This window comes from Podarcis bocagei (genome assembly GCF_964188305.1).
Source record: "Podarcis bocagei genome assembly, chromosome: 3".
Lineage (NCBI taxonomy): Eukaryota > Metazoa > Chordata > Lepidosauria > Squamata > Lacertidae > Podarcis > Podarcis bocagei.
In genome coordinates, this window is record NC_138127.1 from 104,653,789 (window position 1) to 104,674,097 (window position 20,309).

The 20,309-nt window shown below is 44.1% G+C and overlaps 2 long non-coding RNA genes across 3 annotated transcripts; one reads left to right on the forward strand and one right to left on the reverse strand.

Annotated features, from left to right (window-relative positions):
- Window positions 1-14,411: 14,411 nt before the first annotated feature.
- Window positions 14,412-16,249, reverse strand: LOC308583184. The gene is made up of 2 exons (XR_014006113.1): window positions 16,057-16,249; window positions 14,412-14,759 (listed from the first exon to the last, which is right to left on the reverse strand). It is a non-coding gene; the product is annotated as an uncharacterized lncRNA (long non-coding RNA).
- A 2-nt stretch (window positions 16,250-16,251) lies between these two features.
- On the forward strand, window positions 16,252-19,014 carry LOC308583185. Of its 2 annotated transcripts, XR_014006114.1 has the most exons (3): window positions 16,252-16,266; window positions 17,419-17,672; window positions 18,794-19,014. It is a non-coding gene; the product is annotated as an uncharacterized lncRNA (long non-coding RNA). The 2 variants fall into 2 exon arrangements; XR_014006115.1 differs by lacking the exon at window positions 16,252-16,266 and having other exon boundaries at window positions 17,274-17,672.
- The last annotated feature ends 1,295 nt before the right edge of the window (window positions 19,015-20,309 follow it).

Consider the following 20,309-nt stretch of genomic DNA (forward strand, 5'->3'; position numbering starts at 1 on the left):
ACTTTCTCCCCCATCTCTACCAACAGCCCTCCTTCTAAATTTGATTCCTTCTAGGATTTTTACACCCCCCACGGTTCCTAACTGAAAAACACTCCTTTTCTTTTTGTTCTGAAAGAACCCCTCAGCTTAACATCTGCCTGATAAGCAGCACACTCAGCCTCGGAATCTGTGCTGTTTTTTCAGTCTGCCTGCAGACGACAAATCTAGCCTGGCTGGGCTATGGAGAACCAAGAAGAGGACTATACAGTAAAGACAAGGTGAAGGGCCTTCATCCTCAAAGGTAAGCTGCATATGTCCACAATTTCTGATGGAAGTAAAGAACCCAAGAGGTTCTCACAACTTCTGGAAAGGTGTGCAGAGTCCCTGGTATTTATTCAAATATGTTTGTTTTTTTCTTCTGGCAAAAAATTAGGAGCAGGATTGAGTCAACTATGTGCCAATGCTCTTGAAGGGCAGCTCTCAATGCCCACTCAGAAGCTCTTGAAATGCTTTTGAATGAAGGTTTACCCAACTTTAGGAAGACAGGCAGCTTCCTTGCAAAAGGCTTTTGCCTATCTAGACCAATATTGTCTACTCTGACTGGCAACAGCTCTCTCCAGAGCTTCAGACAGAGAAGGGTTTCGCCCATCAGCTCTTACGTGAGGGATGAAAACAGCTCCTTTTCTACCTTTTCAACTCCATTCATACTTTTTCACACCTCTACTGAGTCCCCCAAATTTTTCTAAGCTGAATAGCCCCCAAATGTGGCAAAAAAAATAATCTCAAAAGGGATTGGCTCCAACCATTCGATCCATTAGGTCTTTCCTTTTCTGCACCTTTTGGATGTTTCTAGTGGTGGGGGTATTTTGTTGCAGTATACACAGACAAGATGTATTCTTCTCTCTCCTGCATGTGAAACTTCTTCTTCTTCTTTTTAAATTCTTTTTATTTTATTTCCAGCATAAAATACACCAAAAACCACAAACATTCCAAAGAAGAAAAAGAAAAGAGCAACGTACATAAACACAAATAAACCACATAAAAGAACATTAGTTCATACTGTATTGTTAATCTGACTTCCCTCCACCACGGTTTGTCCCAATGTTATCTTCTGCAGTATCCTTTTACCACCATTATCTCTACATCGCAGGTTTTATGTTACACCTACTGTGATTTTAATATTTCCTAAATTTGTTTCCATGTATGAAATAAATTTGTTCCAATCATTAATAAATTTTGTGTTTTTCTGATACCTGATCCTCTGTGTCATTTTTGCTAACTCTATATACTCAAATAACTTAATTTTCCATTCTCTAATAGTTGGGATGTTAGGTGTTTTCCAGTTTTGCGCTAGCAATATCCTGAATAGCCCCCAAATGTGGCAAAAAAATAATCTCAAAAGGGATTGGCTCCAACCATTCGATCCATTAGGTCTTTCCTTTTCTGCACCTTTTGGATGTTTCTTGTGGTGGGGGTATTTTGTTGCAGTATAGACAGACAAGACGTATTCTTCTGTCTCCTGCATGTGAAACTTCTTCTTTTTTAAAGTGGGGTTTTATATACAAGAATAATGATATACAAACAAGTATACCACGTTTTCTCATGTCATTTTCATATCACAAAAATAGCATAATAAATGTGGGAAAATATCTGCAACACATGTTTCATTATTAGTGGTCAATGGATAAGTTCTTTGTTTATGAATTGGTTTAAGCAGTTAGGAAGAAGAAGAAGAGAGAGAGAAAAAGGAAAAAAAGGGGGAGTGGCAGGTGAGGTGGTTATGCTTCTATTATTCTACTTAGTGTGTGTGAGGGGATGTGTCAGCGTTACTTGTATGAGTTTTCTTACTATTCACTTCTTGTATTTCCTTGGTGGTGAGAGAGGCTTAGGGTGTGGTTAGTTGTCTTTGGTTGGTTGTAGTGAGAGTTGCTTTTGTGTGAGAGTGGGGTGTGAGTGTGTATTTTTGAATCAGGTTAGCCAGATTGATTTGTATGCTGTTTGGGGATTCTTGTTGTTGTCTTGTTGGGCTGTATATGTGAGAAAGGGGAGCCAAACTGGGGTGAAGACGTCTTCATACCTCAAGTTGAATATGCTTCAGGTTGAGCGCATTTGAGTTGCGCTCCGTGACAACCCGGACGTAACGGAGCATGTTACTTCCAGGTTTCACCACTTGCGCATGCGCAGATGCTCAAAATGACGTTACGCGCAGAAGCGGCTAAAATCGACGCTCGTGTGTACAGATGTGCCGTCGCTAGTTACGTTTGCTTCTAGATGCGAACGGGGCTCCGGCATGGATCCCGTTTGCATCCAGAGGTACCACTGTATAATAAATCATATCAAGAAATCAAGAATATTGTGACTGTTTCAGATAACTGGGGGTACGGGGGGAGTTTGTAGTAGTAGTTACAGCAACAATGGCAGTTTAGTGGTAGTGATAACTATAATTGATCAAATGCTTCAAGGAAGAATAAAATGATAGATAGCCACTGAATTGGAAGCAAACTCAGTTTTAATCAAAAAAGAGAGGTTTAGCATTCATCTATCTTGATTGGGAGGTGGATTCTTCCTCTGTTCCAATCGTACACTGTTGGTCTTCCTTGCATCTCTCTTCATCAGGCTCTCTACTGGTATGCCACACAGCAATACCTACTTGCAAAGCATTTTCCAATAGACTTCTCATTGCCATTACATCCGGAGCGGCATTTCCCCCCCATAGCATTGCATACCATGGCATTTCTTGGGCGGGGAACATCTTCTGCAGGGAAAAAAAGAAAAGGCAAGAGACCTTAACATGCTTATCAGGTAGCTCTCTGTTCTTTGGCTTAGCTTAGTCTTATCTCACTGTAACATAGCGGACACTGCTTTTCTGCAAAGTTTTCCAAATTAGAGCATAATATATGTTCCCACCTTTTTATTGTTAGCTTTGGTTTACATTTTTATTGTTGTTTTTTGGGGGGTTGGATTTACTATAACTCTTTGCATTATGCGGTAAGAAAAATGTCTAACCAAAATAAAATTAAGGATGTTGATGATATAACAATGGACTTTCTCTCCCCTACACAGGTGCTGCTGGTTATACTGTTGTAAACATCTGCACAGGTTTTGGTAAGGCTACTCTGCAGCATGGTCAGTGATCTTGTTTCTTTCTGAACAAGATCTCGGCCTTGTTGCCAGCAAAGAGCATGGGGTGAGTTGGTCAAATTCAGTTTCTCTGAAGTCCTCATTTTCCACCCCCTCCAAAAAAACACATAGTTCCATTCACCACCATTCCATACTAGTTTGCAGATTTTATTTTTTAAAAGTCCTCATGAAAATTCATCAGCTTTCTCCTAATAAACACATAGAATCATAGAATCATAGGGTTGGAAGAGACCACAAGGGCCATCGAGTCCAACCCCCTGCCAAGCAGGAAACACCATCAGAGCACTCCTGACATATGGTTGTCAAGCCTCTGCTTAAAGACCTCCAAAGAAGGAGACTCCACCACACTCCTTGGCAGCAAATTCCACTGTCGAACAGCTCTTACTGTCAGGAAGTTCTTCCTAATGTTTAGGTGGAATCTTCTTTCTTGCAAGCAAAGACAGACATTTTCCCAAAGCAGTTGTACATAATATGGTACTTGTTGCATGCCATTTTCATCAATATGTGCCTATTTAGACATGCTTTACCCCAGTATTTTCTGTTATTCTCTTTTTCTTTGCCCCCTCTAGATTAATGTTTTCATTTGGAACAAAAAAAGAGAAGATATTTGACGATAATCTTTGCATTTTTCTTTATAAGCCCTAACAAAAAACATTTTTTTTAAAAAACACACCAAAAACTTGAGTAATGTGTGAATTTTGAAGGATGGCTGTGTTTCCATTTGTGTATTTTCCAGGAAAGTGTGAATTAGGGAGCTAAACCTTTAACTGCTAACTGAATGAAATTTCTCCATCATTTTTAGTCACTACCTGGAATCAGATCTGTTCTCTCCCTGGCAGCCAGTCCAGGATGTGTTCCTGTCCAATGGTGCCCCATTGCATCTGGGCTGCAGTATTCTGTGCCAGCCTCAACTTCTGGACCACTTTCAAGGTCAGATCCACACAGAGCTCATTAAAGTCAATATGGGAGACTGTCAGGGATTACTGGGCATAGGCACTCATTGCCCATCTAAAATGAAGGAGCACCTCCAAGCAGCACACTTGCTCCTTCAGGACGTCTGGTGCCCCATCCAGAATAACTGTCTTCCAAATTCTCATATCCAAGAAATAACTGTAAGGATGCAGCTTCTGTTTATTGACCCCCAACCCATCTGCCTCCAGACATTGGCTTATCTCCTGCAGGCCAAGGGGGCCGCTTTACAAGCCGAGGGAGCCGGCATTTGTCTGCTCCACAGACAGTTCCATGGCACACGGAACACTGAAACAAGAGCAGTGCACAGAAACGCTGTTTACCTTCCCGCGGAAGCAGTACCTATTTATCTACTTGCACTTTTTGGCATGCTTTTGAACTGCTAGGTTGGCAGGAGCTGGGACTGAGCAATGGGAGCTCACCGAATCATGGGGATTCGAACCACCAACCTTCTGATCGGCAAGCCCCAGAGGCTCAGTGGTTTAGACCACAGCACCACCCGCATCCATAGCACCACCCACGTCTGTTATTACATTTCTTCAAATACTCAAAACTTCCACCCGCTCTAATCACAGACTCCTCTTGGTCTCTGATTCTTGTTGTCAAACTTGCCAACTCCACATAGCCTGTCAGTTTATTCAACCAATCTTCCTTGGTTGGTTTATCTTTATCTTTCCACTTTTTTGCCTGCCTTCTAATGATAAACTGCCTGTTACTTTCCTCCTCCTGTAGCCCCTGTAGAACTCAACAGAGGGAATGTGGGGGAAAGACCAAAATTTGTTGGCTTGGTTTGGCTTTGACTTTGGCTCCAACCACTGTTGGGCTCCTTGCCTTCTGCCCTACCAGTTCTAGTGGGTGCCAACCACCATTGGAGCAGTTCAATCAATATTCTACTGGCTTTGTTAATATTTTTTTTGTGGGGTGTGTGTTGCTTCCTTTTATTGTTTTATGCCCTTGCTGGTTTCAGGTATTTGGTTTTAGACACTGTACGACTTATACATTTTACATCTATTTTATATCTAGTTGTATTTTTATATATTGCCTTTGGTCATTATGAAAAAGGCAAGTAAAGCATTCAATTAAATAAATTATGCCCATATTGAATGCAGTTTCGCTATAAACATGACACACTTTCCCCTAATAGATGCATCTTTGTAAACATTATTTGTCTAGGAGAACCACCTTGAAAAATTCCTGGAAGGCTGAAGTTCAAATGATGGATGTGTTTCAATTTGCCTATAAAGAAAATAATAAGTACATGCAGGATCAGGCCAGAAGACCATCTAGTCCAGCATCCTGTTCTCACAGTGATCATAGGTCCCTCTCAGGAACTAGGGCAGGAGTGATGGCACTAAGATTAGGGAAAGGGTTTGGGAGAGAGGGAGAGAGAGGACATGGAAAAAGGGATGCCCTGCAAATTTGGATTCCAGTCTCAGCCACTGCCACAAAGAAGCTTCTGATAGATTGCTTCTGAGGGATTCGGGGGGGGGAGGGGGGACAGCCCATCCCAACCTCTGAAGGAAGGTCAAGAAGAAAGTCCTAAAACACAAAGTCCCATCAAACTCAGTAAGAAGTAAATCCATCATGGTGAGCTGGACAATGAACCAGATTGCCCAGGTCCTTCCTATGAGACTGGAAAGTCCATGATAACTAAAGCTTGTAAGTCAAAAGAATTCTCTTTCTGCAATAATATGGCAGAGCTAACCTAGAGTTGTACTTCTAACCGTGATTCTAGAATTCCTCCACAAGCTGCAATATGAAAGAATGACCATTTTCAGCCCAACTTACCCTCTTTCAACTTCATTTCAGAGTCAAGAGGCTCCTTGGCTTCATCCTCAGATGGTGGTTTGGGATTGGCCTGGACCTGGTAGACCAAGAAGGCAACAGCAAAGAGAACATAGAGCATCTTCATGGTGGAAGATTGTCTGCAGTAGCAATGCTAATGGAAGGAAAAGGCCCAATGAAGAGAAGGGTGGAGAATCTATGGAAGCTTTGCTGGTATTTATACGGTTTATACCAGGAAAAGGGCAGAATGGTGTTAGCGACTGTTGCCAAATCAACTGTTGTCACTCAACAATCCAAATCATTTGAAATGCTTTCATTTTGCGTTTTATGAAATGTTTGTGGGCACTGAAATTCTGATTCTCCAAACTATTATTCTCTTTGTTGCCATCTCAGCTATGTAATTCTGTATCTATTGACTTAACAACACCCAAGCTTGCGGAATACCTTACAGGCCTTACAGAATGCGGTCACATTCAATGAATCACTTTCTTTATTATTGTCAATGACAGATATTCAGAAAGAAACATGTGTTGTAACCCAATCCTGCACTGTAGGGGCTTGGCCTAGACGACTCTTGGGGTCCCTTCCAACTTTACACTTCTGTGATTCATGTGTGTGTGTGTGTGTGCGCGTGTGTGTGTGTGTGTGTGTGTTTTATTTTCTTTTTTATTTTCAGAGGACACCATCAACCATAACATCCTTATGGACCATATAGAGGGGCTGGGGGGACTATTATACAGTGGTTCCGCTTCCTTCCTCCTGGACCGTGTTCAGAAAGTGGGGGGGGGATGAGTGTTCAGACCCCTGGGCTCTCACTTGTGGGGTGCCTCGGGGTTCCGATATCTCCCCAATGCTTTTCAACATCTACATGCAGCCACTGGGAGAGATCATCGCGGGTTTGGGCTGGGTGTTCATCTGTATGCGGATGATACCCAGCTCTATCTCTCTTTTAAATAGGAACCAGTGAAGGTGGTGAAGGTCCTGTGTGAGTGTCTGGAGGCAGTTGGAGGATGGATGGTGGCTAACAGATTGAAGTTGAATCCTGACAAGACAGAAGTACTGTTTTGGGGGAACAGGAGGTGGGCGGGTGTGGAGGACTCAATGGTCCTGAATGGAGTAACTGTGGCCCTGAAGGACCAGGTGTGCAGCCTGGGAGTCATTCTGGACTCACAGCTGTCCATGGAGGTGCAGGTCAGTTCAGTATCCAGGGCAGCTGTTTACCAGCTCCATCTGATACACAGGCTGAGACCCTACCTGCCCGCAGAAATGGGAAATGAAGGGATTAAGCAGGCAGATATGCATGCCTGTTACTTTCTCGGAAACCCTTGGCATTCAGTGGGAAACAGGATATCTGTGCAAAGATTCAGGAGGCTATATTAGCCTTATAAGATGCCAAATGATGCCAAGCTGCATTGGCAGGGAAGCTTTCTCATAAGTTCAGATTAATGCAAGGAAAAAAGCACACTTTCACCGCAGCGTGGTGCAATTTTATCGTGCACACCAACAAACTGGGGGGAAAGGAGCACAGTAGCTGCATATACAGGGATCTAGACTGGAAACGCGGGACGTGGGTGGTGCTGTGGGCTAAACCACAGAGCCTAGTAATTGCCGATCAGAAGGTCAGTGGTTCGAATCCCAGTGACAGGGTGAGCTCCCATTGCTCAGTCCCTGCTCCTGCCAACCTAGCAGTTCGACAGCACGTCAAATTGCAAGTAGATAAATAGGTACAGCTCCAACAGGAAGGTAAACAGTGTTTCCGTGCGCTACTCTGGTTTGCCAGAAGCGGCTTAGTCATGCTGGCCACATGACCCGGAAGCTGTACGCTAGCTCCCTCAGCCACTAAATCGAGATGAGCACCGCAACCTCAGAGTTGGCCACAACTGGACCTAATGGTCAGGGGTCCCTTTACCTTTTAAACTGGAAACATAAAGAAAAACAATTTGAGGAGGCTGTGTGTTCCGTGAATAGGTTGTTTATTGAAAGATGGGGGACAAATTAACCAATATTTCGCTGAAAGGATTGGAATCAATTAACATATGATTTATTCAAAGTGAGTCCCTCATTCCTCATTCTTCCTCATGGTTGCAGTAACTTCTGACGGTGGTTTCTTGGGATTCCACCTTCTCTCGCATCAGCGCACGCAGCACTTCAGAACATCAGAAAACGGGCAGTCGTTCCATGGTTCCTTGAACGCCAAGCCATTGTGACACTGGAAGTCACGTGGCAGGCAATAGCCATCGTTGTCAGAGCACAGAACCACCTGAAACCGTGAAGAATCCTTTGGTTCTGGGTTCAGCCCAGGGCCTGCATATAAAAAGAAAGAAAGGGCAGCATTCTTCAAAATATTTGAAGAGCTCTCGAAGATCAAAGGACTTCTTGAAGGGCAGATTTCAGTAGAAAATACATATGCATTTTTGTACACATCATTGAGCTGGGAACCACCTTGCAAAATTCACAGAAGGGGCGAATTTCAAACAATGGCTGGAGTGCAAACTGAATAGGATCTCTCCCTCATTCTTATTACCAGATAAATGGGTGCAGGGCTGCAGCATTAAGCACACAAATTCCCAGAGAGAAATATGAAGGTGCAGATGCACGAACAGCATGCCTCTTTGAACATCTTACTTCAGGCATAGGCAAACTCAGCCCTCCAGAAGTTTTGGGACTATAATTCCCATCATCCCTGACCAGTGGTCCTGCTAGCTAGGGATGATGGGAATTGTAGTCCCTAAACATTGGGAGGGCCAAGCTTGCCTATGCCTGTCTTACGTCTTACAGAAGATAACATTGAGGGTAACTTAAGCAGAAAATGTTTTCAGCAATTCCCCACCTGCCAAAAAAGGAATGGGGAGGGTGAGTTTTAAGCCGTGCCCTAAAGTAGCATCGAGCAATTTGCAGTCCAGGGGCCTCAGAAACTGGCAGGGGAGGAGTGAAACAAACAAATGGTGGAGGAGATAAAGAGAGAAGGGGTGGGAGACTGAGAAAAGGGGGTCACAGAGAGAAGGAATGCCTCTCTCACTTTTGAGTCTATTCTCAGCCACTGCCACAATGCAACTTCTGACAGATTGCCCCTAAAGGAATCTGGGGGGGGGGGGACTTCCCACCCCAGTCATTGAAGAAAAATCAGGGGAAAGGTTCTAAAACACACAGTCCTGTCCAGTTCAGTAAATAATGAACCTGAATGCATTCCCTCATCCCAGTGTGAGCTGGGCAATGAACCAGTTTGCCTAGGTCCTTCCTGCGAGGCTGGAAAGTCCATGGCAGCTAGAGCTTGTATGTCTCAAGAATTCTCTTTATGCAACCCCATTGCTGAGCTAACCTAGGGTTGCACATCCAAGTGGGATTGTAGAATTCTTTCTCACCTCTCAATAACTACAGGGGGTTAATTTATTAATTAAATTAGTCCATCACGTCATCTTGCTTGGGACAACCCAAGGCAACTTACAACCAAACTAACAGACAATAAACCCCACATAGATACATTGAAATGTTGTTCTTCAGCCCAACTTACCATCATCTTTATAAGCACGAGACTCGAGAAACTCCTTGGCTTCCCCTTCAACCTTGGAGGGTGGTTTGGGATTGGACCGAACCTGGAAGACCAAGAAGGCAACAGTAAAGAGAATGTAAAGCATCTTCATGGTTGAAGATTTGCTGCACCCTCGATACTAATGGAAGGAAAAGGCTCAATAAAGAGAAAGATGAAGACCCTCTGGAAGCATTGCTGGTATTTATACAGTTTATACCAGGAAACAGGGAGAATGATGTTCTGAGATTGCTGCCAACATCAAATATCCATTGTCAACTATTGGTTGAAACCACCTGAAATTATTTCACTTTACAGTTAATCCAACAATTGCTGGGATTAGCATTCCGCTTCTTTCAAATGCTGATTCTCTGTTCTCACCTTAGCAAGGCAATTCAGCATCAATTGACTCACCAATACCTGAACTGTGGACATCTTTCAGAAGGCACCTCAAATGTTTTTTGTTGAAACTGGGGAAACTGGCGAGAGCAAGGTGGGGCTTTTGTAATCAGTGGAGCTGGGGGTGTTAGAATGAATGTATTGTTCCCTGCTATAAGCCTTGCACCCTATAATCATTGCATCGGTCTGACAGCTAAAGATGCAGGGATCAAGCTTCAACCAATTTCCCCCCTGAGAAACTGCAAAACACTGGGGGACATGCTTTCAGGGCCAACTCTACCATTGGACAGCACAGGGCAGCTGCCTCTGTTGTCAGGGGAGAGACAGCAGCAGTCTAAGTTAGCCTCATGCTTAGGGTGGTCCCAACACCAGTGTTAAGTAAGATTCAAGTGCTAGTCCTGTAAGATTCTGCATGTAGTATGGAAAGGACACCAGCCTGTCCATTGCAGCAGGCAGTAACATGGCCTCAGCTGCCCCTGAGAGCTATGTTCTGTCTTCACATAAGCTAATAACAGCTGGCCAATGAATGAACCAAGAAGCTGGACAGATCCATATTAGGTAGATTTTATGAGTCTATAAATTCCTGTCAATGTATTGCCAAAACCTAGCTTACCCAGAGATGGGTGAATCTGTCCGTTCTAGTTTTTCTCCTCCACCTCTTCTTCTTTTTCTTTTCCAAAACTTGAATGTAGTTCTGCACTTTCCCATATCAGTTTGTGAAATGGCAAGTCCTCCTGAAAATTCATCAGCATCTTGCTACAAATTTATCCCAATGCACATGTATTTCGATGCAATTTTGCCCAATGCACACATTTTAGGCAAGCCATTTCCCCTAAGATAATGCAGTTTCATATATTAACAATATATGCATCCCTGTGCACATTTTACCCTGGTATATGCATTTTGGGTACATTTTGCTTAGCTGAAGAACTGCATTGCAAAATGCAGACAAGTGTTGCTTTTGAGGGATGGCCGTGGTTCAGCTAATATATTGCCTCAGAAAGCGCAAAGTTGGTAGATTTGCCTTTAGATGTGAACTGAATCAACTTTCTCCCCCATCTCTACCAACAGCCCTCCTTCTAAATTCGATTCCTTCTAGGATTTTTACACCCCCCACGGTTCCTAACTGAAAAACACTCCTTTTCTTTTTGTTCTGAAAGAACCCCTCAGCTTAACATCTGCTTGATAAGCAGCACACTCAGCCTTGGAATCTGTGCTGTTTTTTCAGTCTTCCTGCAGATGACAAATCTAGCCTGGCTGGGCTATGGAGAACCAAGAAGAGGACTATACAGTAAAGACAAGGTGAAGGGCCTTCATGCTCAAACGTAAGCTGCATATGTCCACAATTTCTGATGGAAGTAAAGAACCCAAGAGGTTCTCACAACTTCTGGAAAGGTGTGCAGAGTCCCTGGTATTTATTCAATTTTTTTTCCTTCTGGCAAAAAATTAGGAGCAGGATTGAGACAACTATGTGCCAATGCTCTTGAAGGGCAGCTCTCAATGCCCACTCAGAAGCTCTTGAAATGCTTTTGACTGAAGGTTTACCCAACTTTAGGAAGACAGGCAGCTTCCTTGCAAAAGGCTTTTGCCTATCTAGACCAATATTGTCTACTCTGACTGGCAACAGCTCTCTCTAGAGCTTCAGACGGAGAAAGGTTTTTCCCGTCAGCTCTTACGCGAGGGCCGAAAACAGCTCCCTTTCTAACTTTTCAACTCCATGCATACTTTTTCACACCTCTACTGAGTCCCCCAAATTTTTCTAAGCCAAATAGCCCCCAAATGTGGCAAAAAAATTCTCAAAAGGGATTTGCTCCAACCATTCGATCCATTAGGTCTTTCCTTTTCTGCACCTTTTTGATGTTTCTTGTGGTGGGGGTATTTTGTTGCAGTATACACAGACAAGACGTATTCTTCTGTCTCCTGCATGTGAAACTTCTTCTTTTTTAAAGTTGGGTTTTATATACAAGAATAATGCTATACAAACAAGTATACCATGTTTTCTCATGTCATTTTCATATCACAAAAATAGCATAATAAATGTGGGAAAATATCTGCAACACATGTTTCATTATTAGTGGTCAATGGATAAGTTCTTGGTTTATAAAACTGGTTTAAGCAGTTAGGAAGAAGAAGAAGAGAGAAAAGAAAAAGAAAGAAAAAGAAAAAAGGGGGAGTGGCAGGTGAGGTGGTTATGCTTCTATTCTACTTAGTGTGTGTGAGGGGCTGTGTCAGCGTTACTTGTATGAGTTTTCTTACTATTCACTTCTTGTATTTCCTTGGTGGTGAGAGAGGCTTAGGATGTGGTTAGTTGTCTTTGGTTGGTTGTAGTGAGAGTTGCTTTTGTGTGAGAGCGGGGTGTGAGTGTGTATTTTTGAATCAGGTTAGCCAGATTGATTTGTATGCTATTTGGGGATTCTTGTTGTTGTCTTGTTGGGCTGTGTATGTGAGAAAGGGGAACCAAACTGGGGTGAAGACATCTTCTTCTATTTGTCCACGTGTCAGTTTCCCTATTTCTCTTGCTATTTGATACCATTGGTTTCATGTGAAACTTCTTAAACCAACTCAAGATCATGTGAAAGTGAAGTCATAATTTATCAGAGAATTCCGCCCCCAACACCCATCATCTCAGAAAGTCAGCGCTGTCTCTGGAGTGTGCAAGCAGAAGTTCTTTACTTTCAGTGCAAACTCAGTTGGTTAGAGCCTGGTGTTGATAATGTCAAGGTTGCAGGTTTGATCCCCGTATTGGAGAGCTGCTTATCATGGTAAGGGGGTGGACTAGATGATCCTCAGGGTCCCTTCCAACTCTATAGTTATATAGGGACATGGGTGGCATTGTGGTCTAAACCACTGAGCCTCTTGGGTTTGCTGATCGGAGGGTCCGTGTTTCAAATCCCCGTGATGGAGTGAGCTCCCATTGCTCTGTCCCAGCTCCTGCCAACTTAGCAGTACAAAAAGCATGCCAGTGCAAGTAGATAAATAGGTACCGCTCGGGCCGGAAGCTAAATGGCATTTCCTTGTGCTCTGGCACTTGTCACAGTCTTCCGTGCGCCAGAAGCGGTTTAGTCCTGATGGCCACATGACCCAGAAAGCTGTCTGTGGACAAACGCTGGCGCCCTCGGCCTGAAATGAGATGAGTGCCCCAACCCCATAGTCGCCTTTGACTGGACTTAACCGTCCAGGGGTCCTTTTCCTTTACCTACAGTTATATATAAAAATCTGCCTCCCTTCCTTCAAAAAGGTCATTTCATCTAAAACCTCCATGTTCGGGAGTAGTTTACCCCCTGAGTTTAACACAAAAAACAGAAGATGAACTATCAACTTAATGGCCTGAGTCATAAAAGAGAAAGGTGGGGGAGGAAATACAGAGGAAACTATCTCTCACCATTAGCCATGCTGGCTGGAAACACTCAACCAATGAACTAGAGCAGTGTTTCCCAACCGGTGTTCCGCGGCACACTACTGTGCTGTGAGACATTGGCTGGTGTGCCGTGGGAGGGAGGCGGGCGAGTCGGGCGGTGAGAGGCGGCGGCGGCGAGGATCCGCATCGAGCCGGGGGCGGCTCCGCGGTGGTGGTGCCGAGCGGCGGGGCAGCGCGTGCAAAAGGGAGGAGCGCGAGACAGCGGAGGAGGAGGAGGCCGGCATGTCCGGGCAGCAGCAGCAACAACAGCAGCAGCAACTCCCGGCGACGGCTCCTCAAGCCCCGCCGCCGCCCCCTCCTCCGCCCGCTATCGCCGCCACCACCACAACAGCCGCCGCTGCCTCAGTTGCCGCCGTCCCTCAGTCCCTCGCTCTGCTGCCTCCTCCCACCCCCAAAGCTTGGAGGTTCCCCGGCAAGGGGGAGGGAAAAAACTTTCACTTTCGTGCGTCCCTCCCGGCGTGACGCTGCACGCTGACGTCACGGGGCGGGGCTTTAATGGTGGTGTGCCGCGAGATTTTTTTTCAGTAAACAGGTGTGCCGTTGCCCAAAAAAGTTTGGGAAACACTGAACTAGAGTACTCCTTTCCCACTGTCCTGGGATTAAACTCCAGTAGACATAATGGCAATGATCCCTGAGTAAACATGCGAAGCATTGTGTCATTAGAAGCCAAGCTTTGTGGAGAGGCTGCCCTAACTTAAAAAGGTAAAGATAAAGGAACCCTGACCATTAAGTCCAGTTGCGGATGACTCTGGGGTTGAGGCGCTCATCTCACTTTACTGGCCGAGGGGGCCAATGTACAGCTTCCAGCATGACTAAGACGCTTCTGGTGAACCAGAGCAGTGCACGGAAATGCCGTTTACCTTCCTCCAGAGCAGTACCTTATCTACTTGCACTTTGTGCTTTTGAACTGCTAGGTTGGCAAGAGCAGGGACCAAGCAATGGGAGCTCACCCCGTCACGGGAATGCAGGGATTTGAACTGCCGACCTTCTGATCGGCAAGCCCTAGGCTCTGTGGTTTAACCCACAGCCCCACCCACATCCCTTGACCCTATTTAGCCATTCTTTAAAATTATTATTATTATTATTATTATTATTATTATTATTATTATTATTATTAAATAAGCAATGATTTCAGATTCCCCAATCTTTCACGTAGGCAAACAGAAAACATAAAGAAAAACCAACTGAGCCGGGTTTATGTGCAGTTAATGAGTCGTTTATTGAAAGGAGAGAGAATTAACCTATGATTTGGTGAAAGGAGTGGAATCAATTAACCAGCAACTTCTGCGAAAGGAGTGGAGTGGCACATTCTTCCTGGTGATTGTAGAAAGGTCTGCCACTAGGTTTCTCAGGACTCTGTCATCTGACATCAGCGCACGCAGCACTTCAGATTTGCAGAAGATGGGCAGTCATTATACGGTTCTTTGAATACCAAGCCTTTGTGACATGCGAAGCCCCAGGGCAGGCAGTATCCATCGCTGCCTTGGCACCGGATCGCCGTAAGTTTTACAGAATCGTCTGGCGGGAGCATCAGCCCAGGGTCTGCATATAAAAGAGAAAAGCAACATTCGTGAAAATACTTCAAGAGTCAAATACCACAAAGCTTCCACCCCTCTCTAATCACAGACTCCTCCTGGTCTCTGATTCTTGTTGTCAAACTTGCCAACTCCACATAGCCTGTCAGTTTATTCAACCAATCTTCCTTGGTTGGTTTATCTTTATCTTTCCACTTTCGTGAACTTTTTTTTGCCTGCCTTCTTATTTCAAACTACTTGTTGCTTTCCTCCTCCTGTAGCCCCTGTAGAACTCAACAGAGGGAACGAGGGGACAAGACCAGAATTTGTTGGTTTGGCTTTGACTTTGGCTCCAACCACTGTTGGGCTCCTTGCCTTCTGCCCTACCAGTTCTAGTGGGTGCCAACCACCATTGGAGCAGTTCAATCAATATTCTACTGGCTTTGTTAATATTTTTTTTGTGGGGTGTGTGTTGCTTCCTTTTATTGTTTTATGCCCTTGCTGGTTTCAGGTATTTGGTTTTAGACACTGTACGACTTATACATTTTACATCTATTTTATATCTAGTTGTATTTTTATATATTGCCTTTGGTCATTATGAAAAAGGCAAGTAAAGCATTCAATTAAATAAATTATGCCCATATTGAATGCAGTTTCGCTATAAACATGACACACTTTCCCCTAATAGATGCATCTTTGTAAACATTATTTGTCTAGGAGAACCACCTTGAAAAATTCCTGGAAGGCTGAAGTTCAAATGATGGATGTGTTTCAATTTGCCTATAAAGAAAATAATAAGTACATGCAGGATCAGGCCAGTGGACCATCTAGTCCAGCATCCTGTTCTCACAGTGATCATAGGTCCCTCTCAGGAACTAGGGCAGGAGTGATGGCACTAAGATTAGGGAAAGGGTTTGGGAGAGAGGGAGAGAGAGGACATGGAAAAAGGGATGCCCTGCAAATTTGGATTCCAGTCTCAGCCACTGCCACAAAGAAGCTCCTGACAGATTGCTTCTGAGGGATTATGGGGGGAAACAGCCCATCCCAACCACTGAAGGAAGGTCAAGAAGAAAGTCCTAAAACACAAAGTCCCATCAAACTCAGTAAGAAGTAAATCCATCATGATGAGCTGGACAATGAACCAGATTGCCCAGGTCCTTCCTATGAGGCTGGAGAGTCCATGATGACTAAAGCTTGTAAGTCAAAAGAATTCTCTTTCTGCAATAATATGGCTGAGCTAACCTAGAGTTGTACTTCTAACCATGATTCTAGGATTCCTCCACAAGCTGCAATATGAAAGAATGACCATTTTCAGCCCAACTTACCCTCTTTCAACTTCATTTCAGGGTCAAGAGGCTCCTTGGCTTCATCCTCAGATGGTGGTTTGGGATTGGCCTGGACCTGGTAGACCAAGAAGGCAACAGCAAAGAGAACGTAGAGCATCTTCATGATGGAAGATTGGCTGCAGTCGCAATGCTAATGGAAAGAAGAGGCTCAATGAAGAGAAGGGTGGAGAATCTATGGAAGCTTTGCTGGTATTTATACGGTTTATACCAGGAAAAGGGCAGAATGGTGTTAGGTTTCTGAGACTGTTGCCAAAAACAACTCAAGAGTGTTGTCACTCAAGAATCAAAATCATTTGAAATACTTTCACTTTGCGTTTTATGAAATGTTTGTGGTCACTGAAATTCTGATTCTCCAAACTATTGAGTGTTCAGACCCCTGGTCTCTCACTTGTGGGGTGCCTCAGGGTTCCATCCTCTCCCCTGTGCTTTTCAACATTTACATGCAGCCACTGGGAGAGATCATCTGGGGGTTTGGGCTGGGTGTTCCTCAGTATGCAGATGATACCCAGCTCTACCTCTCTTTCAAATCAGAACCAGGAAGGTCCTGTGTGAGTGTGCATGCTCTCGTTATTTCTCGCTTGGACTACTGCAATGCACTCTATGTGGGGCTACCTCTGAAGGTGACCAGGAAACTACAACTAATCCAGAATGCGGCAGCTAGACTGGTGACTTGGAGCGGCCGCTGAGACCACATAGCATCAGTCTTGAAAGACCTACATTGGCTCCCAGTACATTTCCAAGCACAATTCAAAGCGTTGGTGCTGACCTTTTAAGCCCTAAACGGCCTCAGTCCAGGATACCTGAAGGAGCGTCTCTACCCCCATCGTTTTGCTTGGACCAATGCCGAGGGCCTTCTGGCGGTTTCCTCGCTGTGAGAAGCCAAGTTACAGGGAACCAGGCAGAGGGCCTTCTCGGTAGTGGAATGCCCTCCCACCAGATGTCAAAGAGAAAAACAACCACCAGACTTTTAGAAGACATCTGAAGACAGCCCTGTTTAGGGAAGCTTTTGATGTTTAATAGATTATTGTATTTTAATATTCTGTTGGAAGCCGCCCAGAGCGGCTGAGGAAACCCAGCCAGATGGGTGGTGTATAAATAATAAATTATTATTATTATTTACAATGCAGGGAATGGGGAGAAAACCCCTTCCCCTCCTGAGACTATGGAGGGAGCTACTGCCAGTCAGAGTAGGGGGCCTTTTACAAGGAAGCTTCCAGTCTTCCTAAAGCAAACTGTAAGCCAAAAGCATTTCAAGAGCTTCTGAGTGGGCAACGTGAGCTGCCCTTCAAGAACGACGACATAGAATTGACTCAATCCTCTTACTAATTTCTTGGTGTTTAGCCAGAAGGGGGAAAAAGTTGAATAAATAGTAAGATCTCTGCACACCTTTCCAGAAGTTCCAGAAACTCTCAGGCTCTTTACTTCCACCAGAAATTGGGGACACAGCTCAATCTCGAGTATGAAGACCCTTCACTTCATCTTTGTAGTCCTCTTCTTGGTTCTCCATAGCCAAGCCAGGCTAGATCTGTGGTCTACAGGCAAACTGAAGGACAGCAAGGATCCTGAGACTGAGCGTGCTGCTTATCAGGCAGATGGTAAGCTGAGGGGCTCTTTCAGAACAACAACAACAACAACAAAAAGAGTGTATTTCACTCAGGAACTGGGGGGGGCATGTTGGGTGAAAGATTTGTGCATTGCAGGGGTTGGACTAAATGACCTTTGGGTCCCTTGCAACTCGACAATTCTATGATTGTACGATTCTGTGATCCCATCAGGATATATGATTTGTGCGATATCAGCATTGGACATTAATGTGGCAACACCTATGCTTTGGACTCCCCTTCTATTAAATTATATATGCAACAGGCAACTTTTTCGTTGTTCTATTGGTACCTGTTGAAAATATTACATTTCCAACAAGACTTCTTGGATGGATGGATGGATGGATGGCTTGATGGATGGATGATAGATGATAGATAGATAGATATAGATAGATAGATAGATAGATAGATAGATAGATGATACATTAAATTTTGATTGATTTCATATATGTTTTGTGGATTCAGGTAGGTAGCCGTGTTGGTCTGACACAGTCAAAATAAATTTAAAAAATTAAAAATTGTCCAGAGACCAACTAAGTTTGTTCTGGTTATAAGCTTTCGTGTGCATGCACACTTCTTCAGATACACTGTAACAGAAGTCACCAGACCCTTTTACAGTGGAACCTCAGGTTAAGTACTTAATTCGTTCCAGAGGTCCGATCTTAACCTGAAAAAGTTCTTAACCTGAAGCACCACTTTAGCTAATGGGGCCTCCTGCTGCCGCCACACCGCCGGAGCACAATTTCTGTTCTCATCCTGAAGCAAAGTTCTTAACCCGAGGTACTATTTCTGGGTTAGCGGAGTCTGTAACCTGAAGCATCTGTAACCTGAGGTACCAGTGTATATAGAGGGAGGGTGGGGTGGGGTTTTTCTCAGAAGGGTAGTGGGAGATGGGTGATTGACTCAATGGGTATGGTAAACCTGTTGATGACTGCTAATGACTGCATATGTTTTGTTGTATGACTGCATATGTTTTGCTGCATATATGTTTCATTGTAGTCATTGCAAGGGATTCAACTCATGAGTCCCACCAAAGCACTTCCTCTCCTCTCCTCCACTGTGTGTCCCTTGCATGTTCCCAACACTATCATTATTGCCTTTTTTCCCCTTTCCAGCAGAGAATGGACAGGCAGTTACACCACCACAGGACGGAAAAATCTCTTGCCTCTGGCCTTGGGGATACTGCTTACTGCGGAAGCTCCGGTGTGCCTCAGGCTTTGTGATGAAGGAGAGATTCAACAACTGCCCAAATACCCGCACCCTGAAGTGCTGCGTTGTGTGAAAAACTGGGATGAAGTTGCAAAATACCCCGGGAGAATTAAATTAATTAAATTAATCGCTTTGATGTTGTTGATTTGTTGTGCCTGGTTCCTGACACCAGTCCCCTCTTTTAATTTGTGTAATATGTTTACGTTGTGCTGGATCTTTTGAAGCAAGGTTGAATGGTCAACTGCCAGGGATGGTTTATCTGTGATTCCTGCATTGCGGAGGACTAGACTGGATGACCCCTGGCTTTCCTTCCAACACTACGGTTTTGTGATTCTTCCATTAGGGCCTGATTGATGAATTTGGACAGGAACTCAACAGGCTTGCTGAATTGAAACATTTGTATGATCACTTGTTACATGGTACAACATCCTTTTTTTAAGTCAAACTTACAATCAAGCTACTGCAAAATAAGGAAGCTGGTTTAAATTCTGTTACAAGCCAGTTGCAAGTGACCAAGAATTCCCTTGTGGGCTGCAGGTACGGGGAGGGGATGTTTAAAAAGTTTTGATAGATGTTGCTGAGACTGCAAAAGAACTAGAAATGCTTCCAAACTAATACCGTCCAACTTTTTCTGACCCCAAACCAGGATGCAAGTCTTCCGGGACATACTCCTGGACAAGTCACATGACCCACGCCTCACACTCACCCCCCCAAAAAAAGTGTTTTTGGGGGTTGAGAATGCAACGTTTCTGTTGCTCTAAGGAAACATCTCACACTTCCAGTGTTGGTGGCAAATGTATTTCCCAAAGCTCAAACATATAAAAACTTACATTTGCTCAAGAATGTTGCCTACACACACACACACACACACACACACTATATAGCAACTATATCAATTGAACATGCCCAAGCACCATTTTTTTTTTAAAAAAAAGGTTTTTCAAATTAACATTATACAGTCACGTGTCCAACTCACAACATAAAAACAAGATTCCAAGGAATCCCTTGGACTTCCCTCCTCCCCTTTGTGGGTCCTGTTGTTAATCATTTCCTCCTGCATCTTTAAGTAAGTAAGTAAGTAAGTAAAATTCTATTTATACCCCGCCCGCCCTGGCCAAGACCGGGCTCAGGGCGGCTAACATCAAATATCAAATACATTAAAACACAATCAAACAATTGATTAAAATAATTAGAATCAGGATAAAATTAAATGATTGCCCATGAATTACAACCATATGGGTCAGGAACCATAGAATCATAGAATCATAGAGTTGGAAGAGACCACAAGGGCCATTGAGTCCAACCCCCTGCCAAGTAGGAAACACCATCAGAGCACTCCTGACATATGGTTGTCAAGCCTCTGCTTAAAGACCTCCAAAGTAGGAGACTCCACCACACTCCTTGGCAGCAAATTCCACTGTC